This window comes from Thamnophis sirtalis, unplaced genomic scaffold, assembly GCF_051295495.1.
Source record: "Thamnophis sirtalis isolate CommonGarterSnake01/CBP01778 unplaced genomic scaffold, rThaSir2_p1.2 scaffold_4, whole genome shotgun sequence".
NCBI classification, from domain to species: Eukaryota; Metazoa; Chordata; class Lepidosauria; order Squamata; family Natricidae; genus Thamnophis; species Thamnophis sirtalis.
Window position 1 is genome coordinate 138171360 of NW_028261384.1, and position 15387 is coordinate 138186746.

Consider the following 15387-nt stretch of genomic DNA (forward strand, 5'->3'; position numbering starts at 1 on the left):
ACTGTCAAGCCCGCACGATGTGTCGTCACGACGCTGGCTCCTCCCTCCAGTAATTGACTTGTCCAAAGGTCGTAGAAGGAGATCACATGACTCTGGGACTCAAACCCGGTCATAAGTATGAAGTCAGTCGCCAAAAATCCGAATTCCGATCACGTCGCCACGATGGTCCTAAGTCACTTTTTTTTTTCCGTTTTGTAATGGCCACGAAACGAAGGGTTGTAAGTCGAGGACTAACCTCCGAAGGCCACAAAAGAAGCAGGGAATTGGAAACAGCCGCAATGTGCTTTTTCTAATGCCGCGTGCAGCTTGGAACGCTCACTAAATGAGCCATTCGTAAGTTGAAGACTACCTATAGTGAAAAGATTCCCAGGTTGCTTCTCTCTCTTGATTTAATTTCCAATCATTGTTTCTTGTCCTGCCTCCGATGCTTTGGAGAATCATTGGACTCCCTCTTCTTTGGGGGAGCCTCTCAAATATTGGAATACTGCTATCGTACCCCCCCACCCCCCTAAATCCTTCTTTTCTTTAGAGTAGCGGCTAGCCAGACCCCCAAAACATACAGCTGTTTTCCCTGCTTTAATCTCCAGGCCTTGGATCCTCTTGGCTGCTCTTCTCTGAACTTTTTCCAAAGTCTCCACATCTTTTTTTGGGGACAGGCTGATCCCTTGGATAATCCTCTGCCTTTCTCTCCTCTTCCTCCCAGGTGAGTATCAGCCATCCCTCTCCCCCATCTCTCTCTCTCCCTCTCTTTCTCTCTCCCTCTCTTTCTTTCTCTCTCTGACTCTGTGTGTCTTTCTCTGTGTGTCTTTCTCTCTCTCTCCTGTCTGTCTGTCTCTCGTCTGTGTCTCTTGTCTGTTTCTTTCCTCTCTCTGTCTCTCTCTGTTTCGCTCTTCCTTCCTTCCTTCCTTCCTTCCTTCCTTCCTTTCTTTCTTTCTTTCTTTCTTTCTTTCTTTCTTTCTACCATGGTATCCTTCTGCGACGGTTGCGAGAGGTGGGGGTGGGAGGCACCGTTCTTTGGTGGTTCTCCTCCTACCTCTCGGACAGGTCGCAGTCGGTGTTAGTTGGGGAGGAGAGGTCGACCCCTAGACCCCTGAAATACGGGATTCCTCAGGGTTCGGTCCTGTCCCCCCTGCTATTTAATATCTACATGAAGCCACTGGGTGAGATCATTCAACGGCACGGGATAAAACACCATCAATATGCAGACGATACACAGCTGTATCTGTCCGCCCCGTGCCAACTCAGTGAAGCGGTTGACATGATGTGCCAGTGCTTGGAGGCTGTTAGGGTCTGGATGGGGGTTAACAAGCTTGTACTCAATCCAGACAAGACCGAGTGGCTGTTGTGTTTCCCTCCCAAAAACTTGGTCAATATTCCATCACTCAGGCTGGGGGGGTGACAATCTACGCCCCTCAGACAGGGCTCGCAACTTGGGAGTCCTCCTGGATCCACAGCTGACTTTAGAACACCATTTGTCGGCTGTGACCAGGGGGGCATTTGCCCAGGTTCACCTGGTGCACCAGTTGCGTCCCTACCTGGACCGGGAGGCGCTCGCAACAGTCACTCACGCCCTCGTGACCTCAAGACTGGACTACTGCAATGCGCTCTACATGGGACAGCCCTTGGAAGAGTATTCGGAGACTTCAACTCGTCGAGAACGCAGTCGCGCGAGCGATTGTGGGTGCACCTCGGTACACCCACGTTACACCTATCCTCCGCGAGCTGCACTGGTTACCGATCAGTCTCCGGATATGCTTCAAGGTGCTAGTCGTAACTTATAAAGCCCTTCATGGTACTGGATATGGGTACTTGAGAGACCGCCTGCTGCCAATTACCTCCCACAGACCCGTTAGATCTCACAGGGTTGGCCGACTCCGGGTGCCATCTACCAGCCAATGCCACCTGGCTATTACCCGGGGGAGGGCCTTCTCTGTGGCAGCTCCGGCCCTTTGGAACGAGCTCCCCGCAGGGATTCGGACCCTCACCTCTCTCCAGGCCTTCCGAAAAGCCGTCAAAACCTGGCTTTGCTGGCAGGCCTGGGGGTGATGAGTTCCCTCCCCTCTCGACATGTATGGTTGTGCGACTGTTGTCTACTTTTATTATTTGTATTTTGTCTTTTATGTTCCCCCTTTTTTCCCCCCCTTGAATTGTTCGCTGCCCCGAGTCCTCCCGGAGAAGGGCGGCATACAAATAATAAAATTCTATTCTATTATATTCTTTCTTTCTCCTCCTCTCTATTTTCCCCCGCTTTCTCTCTCGGTTTCTGTCTCCTTCCCTCTATCTGTATGTCTCTCTCTCTCTGTCTCCCCTCTTTCATTCTTTCTCTCTGTCTCTCTCTGTGTTCTTCTCCCTCTCTTTGTCTCTCTCTCTCTCTTCCCCTCTTTCTGTCTGTTTCTCCCTCTCTATCTGTCTCTCTTTCCCCCACTTTCTCTGTCTCTGTGTGTTTCTTTCTCTGTTTGTGTCTTTCTCTCTCCTTTTCTCCGTTTCTGTCTCTCTCTCACCTCTCTCTCTGTCTTTCTCTATCTGTCTTTCTTCCCCTTTCTCTCTCCCTCTCTCTCTTTCTCTGTCTCTGTGTGTCTTTCTCCCTCTCTGTGTCTCTCTCTCTCTTCCCCTCTTTCTGTCTCTCTGTGTGTTTCTCCCCCTCCCTCTCCCTTTCCCTCTCTTTCTCTCCATCTGTTTGTGTTTCTTTCTGTCTTTCTCTCCTTTTCTCCCTATTTCTCTCTGTCTCTCTTTCTCTCACCCTCTCTCCGTCTTTCTCTGTCTCTGTCTTTCTTCCCCTTTCTCTCTCCCTCCCTCTTTCTTTCTCTGTCTCTCTCTCTGTGTTTCTCTCTCCTTTCTGTCTGTCTCTGTCACTCTTTCTCTCTCTTTCCCTGTCTCTTTCTCCTTCCTTCTTCACTTGGGACTGTGTGTATTCAATGACTAGACCTTAATGTGAAGGGAAAAGGTCACAGCGAGCTTCGGGGGGGGGGAATAAAAAGGACGGGGAGGCAGGCCACACTTGTAGAAAAGGAATTGTGTCTTTTCTTCTTAAACAATGGTGGCTTTTGAAGTGTCGTATTTCTTCTTCGGCGCAGCTTTCCGGCTTGTGAAGAGGAAGGAATGAAAGAATTGGCCCCCCAACCCCCCCCCCACCTCCTCAAAAGGGTAGATCAAGCGTAAAAAGCTTTGCACCGTTACAAAAAACAATCGCTAGACAGGTGAAAGAAGGACGGGGTGTTTGCCCCGGGTTCAAAACTCCCCTGCAAACAAGGGTAGGCCTCAACATACGGCCGGCCGCAAGGGAGCCCCAGATGCCTGTCATGAGGTGAGTTTTGCCCCGTTTGATGACCTTTCCTGCCACCGTCGTTAAGTGAATCGCTGGCGTCGATAAGTTAGGACGCCGGTTGTTCGGTGAATCTGGCGTGCCCGTGGACTTTGCTAGTCAAAAGGTCACAACGGGGGTATCACGTGCCCCCCCCCCCGGGATACTGCAACGGTTGTAAGTATGGACAGCAGTTCTGAATTTTGATCACGTGACCCCCTGGGGAAAATGCTGGAACGGTCGTAAGTGTGAAAAACCGGTCAGTTCACTTTTTTCGGCCCCGTCGCAACTTGGAACGGCTGTTGAATGAACTGTTGTAAGTCGAGGACTGCCTGTCCAGGTGGCAGGTCATGGAGCCACTGTTCCAAGTTCCACAACGGCAATGAAAAAAAGTGACTTATGACCGTTTCCCTCACTTACGGCCAATTGCAACATCCTCATAAGTCACATGATCAGAATTCAGACGCTTGTTGTGACCCGCCAGCATCCAGCGGAGCGGGAAGCTGAGTCGGACAGTGAGGAGGTTGGGGAGGAAGACGGGCCAATCCTGGAGTCTGGGGAAGGCTCGGATGAGGGCTCTGTGTCGGAGGCAGAGAGAGGGCCAGGGCCGTCTGACAGTTATCAGCTGCCTTCGGAGTCAGACATCAGTGAGGCAGAAGAACAGCTGGAGCCTGTTCCCAGTGTGCGCATGCGCAGAGCTGCCAGACGAAGGGAAGAGCTAAAGAACAGGGATCAACTTGGGAGTAAGGCCACAGGTGGACGATGAATGGCCCCTCCCAGAGGAAATAAAAGAGGAGCGCCAGGGGAGTGGAGTTTGCTGGAGACCATTAGTTCCCTTCATTGGTTCATGACTCTCCGAGACTCCTGGCCAAGTTTTGCAGATCTTGGCCTGGCAGCTCTCCAAGCCAGATAAGGTCTGTGACCGTAAATCCTCCCTCGAAAAACTTTGCTGGACGTGAATGAACAGCATTCACAGTCAATGAACAAAGGGTGTTTTTTGTCGGAACGAGGAGTTTGCTTCCGGCTCTTGGGAAGCCTCGATCAGACCAATGCTTGACCACCGACTCATATTCACCACAGTCGAGGTGTCTTGGGGGTCACGGGATTGATTCCCCTTCGCTGACCTTCCAGCTAGTCAAATCCAAAAGGAAGCCAGACTTAACGACGGACGGGAGAATTCACTGAACCCGTGTCGAGAAAGCTGGTACACATGGGGCAAAACTCACTTAACAACGGTCTCGGCAAATATATATTCCGGCCTCGATTGTGGTCGTTAAGTCAAGCATTAACTTGTCATCCTGCTGGTTAACGCCAGCAAGGGAAGCAATCTAGAAAGCACCCAGAATGAGAAGTGAAATGTTTGTGTCAAGGAGAAGGGAGGGGAAAAAAATATTGGCGGTGGCTGTGGTAGCAGGTTCCCTGCTGGGGCCCTGTTTAGGAATGCGTGTGCAGCTCTGGCGTGTAATTGTATGTGTGCGTGCGTACAGGAGGCTGGCCAATCAGGGCAGGAGAGGGGGAGGGGGAGAGCACGGGGGTGTGGCGGTTGGCAACAGGATACACAACCCCCCCCTCCTTTTTTTTTTGCACACACAGGGACACGCAGGCGAATATACAAAGAGCTGTACGACCTTCCCGTATCCTTTGCCCAGGGATGTGTGTGCATGCATGCATGTGGGGAGGGGGGATGGGATCAAGGGGAAAACGGGGGCATGGCGGGAAGAATTCACCCCCCCCCCACCAGTCTGCCCTTCTTTTTGGCCTTGCCAATAGGAAAAACAATCAGGAAGCAGAATGCGTGCTGGAGGAATTGGCAGGAAAGGTGTACATTGTGTGTGTATTTGTGTGTGTGTATATATATTTGCAAAATGGCTAGACAAGTTGACGTGTACAGAGAAAGCTAGCCAAAGGGGGGAATTTAGAAGCAATTAACCGGCTGTGCGTCGAAAGTCGGGCTAAAATAGGCATCCGATAGGACAGACGGCACTTAAATTGCATCGTTGGCTTTCTGGGGGGGGGGGAAATGGGGTGCAGGAGATCAGGATCTACAGAATCCTTTCCTCGTGAGCGTGCAAAGACTTGTGGTGGGTGTACAAGGGATTCTTCTGGATGGGAGACATGGATCTCCTAAGGATAGGATCGTCGGAGTGCCAGGCCTCTGGAGCCGACGCACCGTTTCCCCAAAAGCTAGGAAAAAAATAGCAATAGATAATAACAATAACGCCCAGGGCAAAATTTCTACAAACAGACTGAAAAATCCGTGACCCGTCAAAACCGCCGTCCACTAAAGCGCGCCCGATCAAAGCGCGTACGTGACGTCATCAGCAGCGCGACAAATAAAATTAAAAATAAATTAAATTAAAATTAAATTAAAGCAAGCCGATTCACGTAAAGGTAAGGGTTAGGTTTAGGTTTAGGGTTAGGGTTAGGGTTAGGGTTAGGTTAAGGGTTAGGGTTAGGTTTAGGGTTACGTTAAGCGTTAGGGTTAGGTTAAGGGTTAGGTTAAGGGTTAGCGTTAGGTTTAGCGTTAGGTTAAGGGTTAGGTTAAGGGTTAGGTTAATGGTTAGGCTTAGGGTTAGGTTTAGGGTTAGGTTTGGGGGGGTTAGGTTTAGATTTACGCATTAATTTTAAGTTTACCGCTCACAGCGTGCTGTTTTCGTCGTGCTGTGATGACGTCACGTACGCGCTTTCGTCAAGCGTGCTTTAGTCTACCGCGGTTTTGTGGTGGAACTGAAAAATCAATCGGGGATTTTTCGGCGCGACGCGTCATGAAATCTCCCTTTCGGTTTTCATTTTGGGTTGGTGAGAGACGATGTGGATCTTATTCAATATTCTCATTTTCATCCCCAAGCTCATCGGTCCTGAATTGTCTGCTTATTCTCCAGCCACTCAAAATCCAGGCGCCTGGTTAACGGAGCTGTTTTGGGCTTGGTTTCCGCCGCCGTTAAAAGAATAAAGAAAGGTGTTGTTTTTTTTTAAAGAGGAGGTAACTTGCCGAGGAATGGTAATCTTTAGCCGTAGGAAGTGGCATCTGAGTGACAGTCCGTATTTATTTCATACAGCAGAATTTCCGTTTGCAAAAAAAAAGGGGAAATCGGGCCGATTGGAGGCCTGGAGCCATATAGATAGATAGATAGATAGATAGATAGATAGATAGATAGATAGATAGATAGATAGATAGATAGATAGATAGATAGATGATAGATAGATAGATAGATAGATATAGATACATAGATGATAGATAGATAGATAGATAGATAGATAGATATAGATACATAGATAGATAGATAGATTATATATATATATATATATATATATATATATATATATATATATATATATATATATATAATCTATCTATCTATCTATCTATCTATCTATCTATCTATCTATCTATCTATCTATCTATCTATATATATATATATATATATGTTATATTTGTGCTGATAAATAAATAAAGGGAGACTAATATAGATCTATTTCAAGCTATTTAGCTCTCATCAGCTAGCCATACCCTTACTGGGATTCGAACCTGGGCTGTATTACATATTCGGCAGATGTGTTAACCACTAAGCCACAGAGTTCTCCTCCTTATCAGCTGAGCCAGGGAAATAGGTATGTAATTAGTGTTACAACCCCTGGTATGCCCAAATATGGGAGGAAGTTCACTGCTTCCATTCTCTGTCTATCGGCTCGTCACAAGAGACCATCCAGACAGAAACCCAATATTTTTTACTGTTGCCTTTGTTACATTTGTGTTGTATTTGTGCTGATTTGTGCAGGGAAAAGGGCGGCATACAAATAAAGCATCTCAATCTCAATCTCATCTCAATAAAGGGAGACTAGTATAGATCTATTTCAAGCTATTTAGCTCTCATCAGCTAGCCATACCCTTACTGGGATTCGAACCTGTGCTGTATTGCATCTTAGGCAAACGTCTTAGCCATTGAGCCACAGGTAAATATGAAGTAAGGGATGGAAACTCACCAATGAGAGAAGCCGCCTGGAATTAAGGAGGAGCTTCCTAACAGTGGAAAGAATGAACCCGTGGAAACAGCTTGCCACCAGAAGAGAGATGTTTTAAGAAAAGACAGCCACCTGTCTGAAATGGTATAGGTTCTCCTGCTTGAGCCAGGGGGTTGGACTAGAAGACCTCCAAGGTCCCTTCCAGCATCTATTCTGACCCAACCCTGCCTTGATTGCAAAGGGTTGCAAAGAGATTGATTGATTTTTTTTTTTGCACGCCCCGGGGCCTCGCAGAATGAACCAAAGACGCTGGCGATGAAATATAAATCCTGTTTAAATTCAAGATTTTGAGCTCCCCCCCCCCCTTTGGTGGGTCTCCCCCGTCCCTGAAGAGTCCCTCAGGGACCACCGGTGCATCGAGAAAAGCTTTCAAGGCCTAAAATGTAATTTGCACCCGAAAGCTCAATTCGATTATTCCTTTATATATATTTATCTTGCTCTTCTTTGCCATTTTTAAGCCAAGTCTCAACATCTGTTTTGCAATGCAGCGACCAGCACAGGTGCGGCCCAGGGCACGCGCAGAAGCAAAAAATAAAGATGGCCCCACCTGGGGAACCAGTTCAGGGGCGTGGCGGGCCTTTGTCCCTGCCAGTTACAGCAAGCCAGGCCGCCGAACCAGTCCGAACTGGGTACTGGTGCACTGCAGCCTTACTAAGAATTTACAAAGTGGTACTAATACTTCCGGGTGGTTTTGATTCTATGCCTCTGTTTACACAACCAAGAATTGTATTCGAGGTTTTGGGGGGGGGGGGGCATTTGGGGAAATGTTGCAGGGATGCTGGTCTGTTTTATTTCAGATGCTTTGGAATGAAGAGAAAAGAGAGAATAGAATAGAATAGAATAGAATGGAATGGAATAGAATAGAGAATAGAGAATAGAGAATAGAGAATAGAGAATAGAGAATAGAGAATAGAGAATAGAGAATAGAGAATGGAATGGAATGGAATAGAGAATAGAGAATAGAATAGAATAGATAAGAAAATAAAGAAGGGAATAAATAGGAGTAGAATAGAGACTAGACTAGAAAATAGAATAGAAGAATAGAATAGAATAGGACAAGAGAATAGAATAGACAAGAGAAGAGTACAGAAGAGAGAATAGAATAGGACAAGAAAAGAAGAAAATAGACAAAAGAGAAGAGAGAAGAGAATAGTGAATAGAATAGATAATAGAATAGAGAAAAGAGAATAGAATAGAGACTAGAATAGAATAGATAAGACAATAAAGAAGAGAATAAATAGGAATAGAATAGAGACTAGACTAGAAAATAGAAGAATAGAATAGAATAGGACAAGAGAATAGAATAGACAAGAGAAGAGTACAGAAGAGAGAATAGAATAGGACAAGAAAAGAAGAAAATAGACAAAAGAGAAGAGAGAAGAGAATAGTGAATAGAATAGATAATAGAATAGAGAAAAGAGAATAGAATAGAGACTAGAATAGAATAGATAAGACAATAAAGAAGGGAATAAATAGGAATAGAATAGAGACTAGGCTAGAAAATAGAATAGAATAGAATAGAATAGGACAAGAGAATAGAATAGACAAGAGAAGAGTACAGAAGAAAGAATAGAATAGGACAAGAAAAGAAGAAAATAGACAAAAGAGAAGAGAGAATAGTGAATAGAATAGATAATAGAATAGAGAAAAGAGAATAGAATAGAGACTAGAATAGAATAGATAAGACAATAAAGAAGAGAATAAATAGGAATAGAATAGAGACTAGACTAGAAAATAGAATAGAATAGAAGAATAGAATAGAATAGGACAAGAGAATAGAATAGACAAGAGAAGAGTACAGAAGAGAGAATAGAATAGGACAAGAAAAGAAGAAAATAGACAAAAGAGAAGAGAGAAGAGAATAGTGAATAGAATAGATAATAGAATAGAGAAAAGAGAATAGAATAGAGACTAGAATAGAATAGATAAGACAATAAAGAAGAGAATAAATAGGAATAGAATAGAGACTAGACTAGAAAATAGAATAGAAGAATAGAATAGAATAGAATAGGACAAGAGAATAGAATAGACAAGAGTACAGAAGAGAGAATAGAATAGGACAAGAAAATAAGAAAATAGACAAAAGAAGAGAATAGAATAAATAGGAATAGAATAGAATAGAGACTAGAATAGAATAGATAAGAAAATAAAGAAGAAAATAAATAGGAATAGAATAGAGACTAGTCTAGAAAGAATAGAATAGAAGAATAGAATAGGACAAGAGAATAGAATAGACAAGAGAAGAGTACCAGAAGAGAGAATAGAATAGGATAAGAAAAGAAGAAAATAGGCAAAAGAAAAGAGAGAAGAGAGACTAGACTAGGACAAGAGAATAGAGAAGAGAATAAATAAGAATAGAATAGAATAGACACTAGAGAATAGAATAGAATAGGAGACTAGAATAGAATAGGACAAGATAATAGAATAGGGAAGAGAAGAGAGAATATAATAGGACAAGAAAAGAAGAGAATAGACAAAAGAAGAGGAGAGAATAGAAGAGACAAGAGAGATTAGACTAGAATAGGACAAGAGAATAATTAGGAATAGAATAGACACTAGACTAGAGAATGGAATAGAATAGGAGGCTAGAATAGAATAGGAAAAGAGAAGAAAGGAGACAAGAGAGTAGAGAAGAGAGAATAGAATAGGACAAGAGAATGATTAGGAATAGAATAGACACTAGAATAGAGAATGGAATAGAATACTAGAATAGAATAGGAAAAGAGAAGAAAGGAGACAAGAGAGTAGAGAAGAGAAGAGAATAGGACAAGACAATAATTAGGAATAGAATAGACACTAGAATAGAGAATAGAATAGGAGACTAGAATAGAATAGGACAAGAGAATAAATAGGAAGAGAATAGAATAGACTAAGAATAGAATAGAATAAGAAAAAAGAAGAGAGAATACACAAGAGAATAGATAATAGAATAGAATGGAATAGAGAAGAGAAGAGAGACTAGACCAGATTAGACTAGAATAGAACAGAGAAGAGAATAGGAATAGAATATTGACTAGACTAGATTAGAGAATAGAAGAACAGGGTAGAATAGAGACTAGAATAGAATAGGACAAGAGAAGAGAGGCTAGAATAGAATAGAATAGAATAGAGCTGGAAGGGACCTTGGAGATCTTCTAGTCCAGCCCCCTGCTCAAGCAGGAGAAAGGGGGGGGGCAATTAGGAAAAACTCTCATCGCTTGCTCGGAACCGGCCGGCCGGCTCAAAACACGAGAGAAGCCGAAAGTCCCCGAGCCTCCAGCCTCGCGAACCTCCCGCAGCCGGCCCCTTTCTCCCTTCTGGATTTCCTCCCCCCCCTCCCTTTTCTCGTCTCCGGGGCAAAGCGCCAGGACTCGGAGCCAATGAGACGCGTCCGGCTGCCGCAGGCCGGCCAATGGGAAAGAGAAAGGGGCGGAGAGTTAGGAGCCCTGGGCTTTGTGTACACGGCGGCTGGCTGGGCTGGGACGCGCGCGCTTCTGCCTGCGCTGTACACGCGGGATGGAACGTTGGGCGCCGCGGCGTTCCATATCCCAGCCTTTGAAGTCGGAACACGGGTCGAGCGCGCGTCGTGTGAACGAGTCGACCCGGATGATTTTTTTATTGATTTTTTTTTTTTTAATTTCCGACTGAGAACAATCAACCGACGGCACAGCTTGCCTTCAGAAGCTGTGGGAAGCTTCATCACGGGAAGATTTTTCAAGGCATCCAGGTTGTCCATGGTTGTCCCCAAGGCAACTGGGCTTTCCTTTGGATTTTTTTAAAGACTTCCATCGCGGTATACTTTCAAGAAGAGACTAGAGAACCGTCTGTCAGAAAGGATGGAGTCTCCTGCTTGGGTGGCGGGGTTGGACTAGATGACCTCCAAGGTCAAGTCTGTTTGATCTGTTTGGCAAAGCCGTCTGCAGATTTTGAACCCCAGTTTCTCCTCCTTCTCTCTTTCTCTCACTCTGTATCTGCCTTTCTGTCTTTCTCTTTCTCTCTCACTCTCTTTGTATCTCTGCCTCTCTCTTTCTCTGTGTCTCTCTTTTTCTCTCTCACTCTTTCTCTCACTGTATCTGTCTCTCTCTTTCTCATTCTCTCTCTTTGTATCTCTGCCTCTTTTTCTCTCTCTTTCTCTCACTGTCTCTTTTTCACTCTCTCTCTCTCTCTCACTATATCTGCCTCTCTTTTTCTCTGTCTTTCTCTCACTGTATCGGCCTCTGTCTCTCTCTTTCTCACTCTCTTTGTATCTCTACCTTTCTCTCTCTCTGCCTCTCTCTCTCTCTCTCTCTCTCTCTCTCTCTCTATCTGCCTCTCTCTCTTTGCCTCTCTCTCTCTCTCTTTTTCTGTCTCTCTCTCTCTCTTTTATCTCTGCCTCTCTTTTTCTCTCTCTGTCTCTTTCTCTCACTATATCTGCCTCTCTTTTTCTCTCTGTCTTTCTCTCACTGTATCGGCCTCTCTCTGTCCCTCTTTCTAACTCTCTCTTTGTATCTCTGCCTATCTCTTTCTATGTCTGCCTCTTTCTCTCTCTATCTCTGTCTCTCTTTCTCTCACTTTATCTGCCTCTCTCTCTTTGCCTCTCTATCTCTTTTTCTGTCTCTGTCTCTTTCTCTCACTGTATCTGCCTCTCTCTCTCTCTCTCTCTCTCTCTGCCTCTCTCTTTCTCTCTCTCTCTGCCCCTCTCTCTCTTTCTCTGTTGCTCTCTTTCTCTCTGTCTCTCTTTCTCTCACTTTATCTGCCTCTCTCTTTGCCTCTGTCTCTTTTTCTGTCTCTGTCTCTCTTTCTCTCTGCCTCTCTTTCTCTCTCTCTCTGTCTGTTTCTCTCACTGTATCTGCCTCTCTTTCTCACTCTATTTGTCTCTCTGTCTCTCTCTGTCTCTCTCTCTGCCTCTCTTTCTCTCTCCGTTGCTCTCTTTCTCTGTATCTCTTTCTCTCACTTTATCTGCCTCTCTCTCTTTGCCTATCTCTTTTTCTGTCTCTGTCTCTTTCTCTCTCTCTTTCTCTCACTGTATCTGCCTCTCTATCTCTGCCTCTTTCTCTCTCTATCTTTCTCTCGCGCTCTCTCTATCTCTGCCTCTCTGTATCTCTGTATCTATGCTTCTCTGTCTATGTCTCTCCCCCTCCCTCCCTCTCTCTCTCTCTCTCACACACACACACACACACACACCCACACACACCAAAGATGGACGAAGCGTTCCCACGACCTCCTGTGCTTCAGAGGAAGCCATTCAGGGGTGTTTTTTTTAAGAGCCCATCTTTCCCGAGTTAAGATTCGTTTTCACCGGGGTTATTACAGGCCGCAGCCTGCCGTGCCCACAGCCAGGAAAAACATCGGTGAACCCGGGAGTCGGGTTGAGTTGATCAAGGAGAGGATTCAAGCTAGAAGTAAGGAGAAATTCCCTGACTAGGGAGAACAGTTGACCGGTGGAACAGCTTGCCACTAGAAGTTGTGGAAAGCTTCATTTACTGGAAGCTTTCAAGAAGAGACTGGACTGCCATCTTGTCAGAAACGGTGTAGGGCAGTGATGGGTAAACTTTTTGTTGTCAGGGGCCGACGACAAAATGCACATGTGACACACACACACACACACCGGTGTGCCCCATGCATGCGTGCGCATCCTCCCTTGCTCATTTTTGGCTCCCTGGTTGGTGCAGGAGGATTTCCAGGCCCAAAATGGGGCACTGGGGCTTTGATTTGGGCCTGGAAAGCCTCCTGCATCAACCTGGAAGCCAAAACGGGATGCTGCGCGAGGCCACAAAATGCAATGCAATTGCCACCTCACCCATGTGCCTTGCCCCCTCCCCCCGACATGCACGGGCACATCCCCTGCATGCGCCCTGCGCATGTGCGGTAGAGACCCGAACACCAGCTGGTGTTGTTCAGTGTGTGTGTGTGAGAGAGAGAGAAAGGCAGACAGAGAGGCATAGATGGAGAGAGAGGGGGCAGATATAGAGAGTGAGAGGGAAACAGAAAGAGGCAGAGATACAGAGAGAAAGAAAGAGGCAGAGGTAGAAAGAGAAAGAAAGGGAAAGAGACAGAAAGATAGGCAGAGATACAAAGAGAGTGAGATAGAGAAAAAGAGGCAGAGAGAGGCTGATACAATGAGAGAAAGACAGAGAAAGAGAGGCAGAGAGCTAGAGAAAGAGAGAGCAGAGATACAAAGAGAGAGAGAAAGAAAAAGAGAGAGGCAGAGTTAGAAAGAAAGAAAGAGGCAGAGATACAAAGAGAGAGGCAGAGAGAAAGAAAGAAATAGAGGCAGAGATACAAAGAGAAAGAAAGAGGCAGAGATACAAAGAGAGAGAGAGGCAGAGATAGAGAAAAAGAAAGAGAAAGAAAGAAATAGAGGGAGAGATACAATGAGAGAGAAAGAGAAAAAGAGGCAGAGAGAAAGAGAAAGAGGCAGAGAGAGAGAGGCAGATAGAAAGAACGAAAAAGAGGCAGAGATACAAAAAGAGAGAAAGAGAGAGAGGCAGAGAGAAAGAAAGAGAAAGAAAGAAATAGAGGCAGAGATACAAAGAGAGAAAGAGAAAAAGAGACAGAGAGAGAAAGAGAAAGAAAGACAGAGATACAAAGAGAGAGAGAGTCAGATAGAAAGAAAAAGAGGCAGAGATACAAAGAGAGTGAGAAAGAGAGAGAGGCAACGGCAGTGAGAGAGAGACAGAGAAAAAGAGGCAGAGAGAGAGAAAGAGAGAGGCAGAGATACAAAGAGAGAGAATGAGAAAGAGGCAGATACAGTGAGAGAAAGAGAGACATGCCCAATGGAGCTGAGCTGGGGTGACAGCTCATGTGCCCAGAGAGAGAGAGAGCTTTGTGTGTCACCTGTGGCACGCGTGCCATAGATTTGCCATCATGGGTGTTAGGGTGTCCTGTCTGGATGGGCGGTTAGACTGGATGACCTCCAAGGTCTCTTCCAACTCTGTGATTCTGATACCTACCACTGTGTGTGTGTTGCATGAACAGAGGCGAAAGGTAATGGGTCTCCCGACTGACATTCAGCCGGTTAGTTACAGCCTGGAGATGTTTTGCGAGATTAGTGAATAAGTGGCAATTTATATTGAGGCTCCTGTTCTTGCAAATCCACTCAGAGATCACTCATTAGTTGAAAAGTTTTCAATTCCCCGGCACTTTTCATCAAAGGCGGAAGAAAATAAAATCACGGGAGGTGGGGAGGGAGAGAGAAAGAGAGGAGAGAGAGAAAGAGTGGGGAGGCAGAGAGAGACAGACAGAAAGAGAGAGAAAGGAGGAAGAGAGAAAGGGAAAGAGGAGAGAGAGAAAGAGTGGGGAGGCAGAGAGAGAGAGACAGAGAAAGAGAGAAAGGAAGGAGAGAGAAAGAGGAAAAGAAATGGGGAAGAAAAAGGGGGAAAGAGAAGAGAGAGAAAGTGGGGAGGCAAAGAGAGACAGAAAGAGAAAGAAGAGGGGGAAGAGAAAGAGGGAGAAAGAGGAGAGAGACAAGGGGGAGGCAGAGAGACACAGAGAAAAAGAAAGGGGAAGAGAAAGTGGGAAAGAGGAGCGAGAGAGAGTGGGGAGGCAGATAGAGAGAAAGAAGAGGGGAAGAGAAAGTGGGAAAGAGGAGAGAGTGGAGAGGCAGAGAGACAGAAAGGGAAAGAGGAGAGAGAGTGGGGAGGCAGAAAGAGAGAGACAGAGAAAGAGAAAGGAGGAAGTGAGAGGGAAACACGAGAGAGAAAGGGGGAAGAGAAAAGGAAAGAGGAGAGGGGGGAGAGGCAGAGGGAGAGAGAAAGAGGGAAAGAAGAGGGGAAGAAAAAGGGGGAAAGAAGAGAGAGAGTGGGGAGGCAAAGAGAGACAGAGAAAGAGAAAGAAGAGGGAGGAAGAGAAAGGGAGAAATAGGAGAGAGACAAGAGTGGGGAGGCAGAAAGAGAGAAAGAAGAGGAGAGAAAGTGGGAGAGTGAAAGTGGGGAGGCAGAGAGAGATAGAGAAAAAGAAGGGAAGAGAAAGTGGGAAAGGAGAGAGAGAAAGAGTGGGGAGGCAGAGAGAGAAAGAAGAGGGGAAGAGAAAAGGGGAAAGAGGAGAGAGTGGGGAGGCAAAGAGACAGAGAGAAAGAAAGAAGAGGGGGAAGAGAAAGGGGGAAA

General features: G+C 45.6%; 1 protein-coding gene across 1 annotated transcript in view; it reads left to right on the top strand.

Annotated features, from left to right (window-relative positions):
• Positions 1–4883: 4883 nt before the first annotated feature.
• The window catches only part of CUNH14orf93 (chromosome unknown C14orf93 homolog), a 34598-nt gene continuing 24094 nt past the window's right edge, over positions 4884–15387 (top strand). Inside the window, exon 1 of the mRNA XM_087714220.1 lies at positions 4884–4935. The gene's annotated coding sequence lies outside the window, so the exon portion shown is untranslated. The remainder of the gene's footprint in view (positions 4936–15387) is intronic.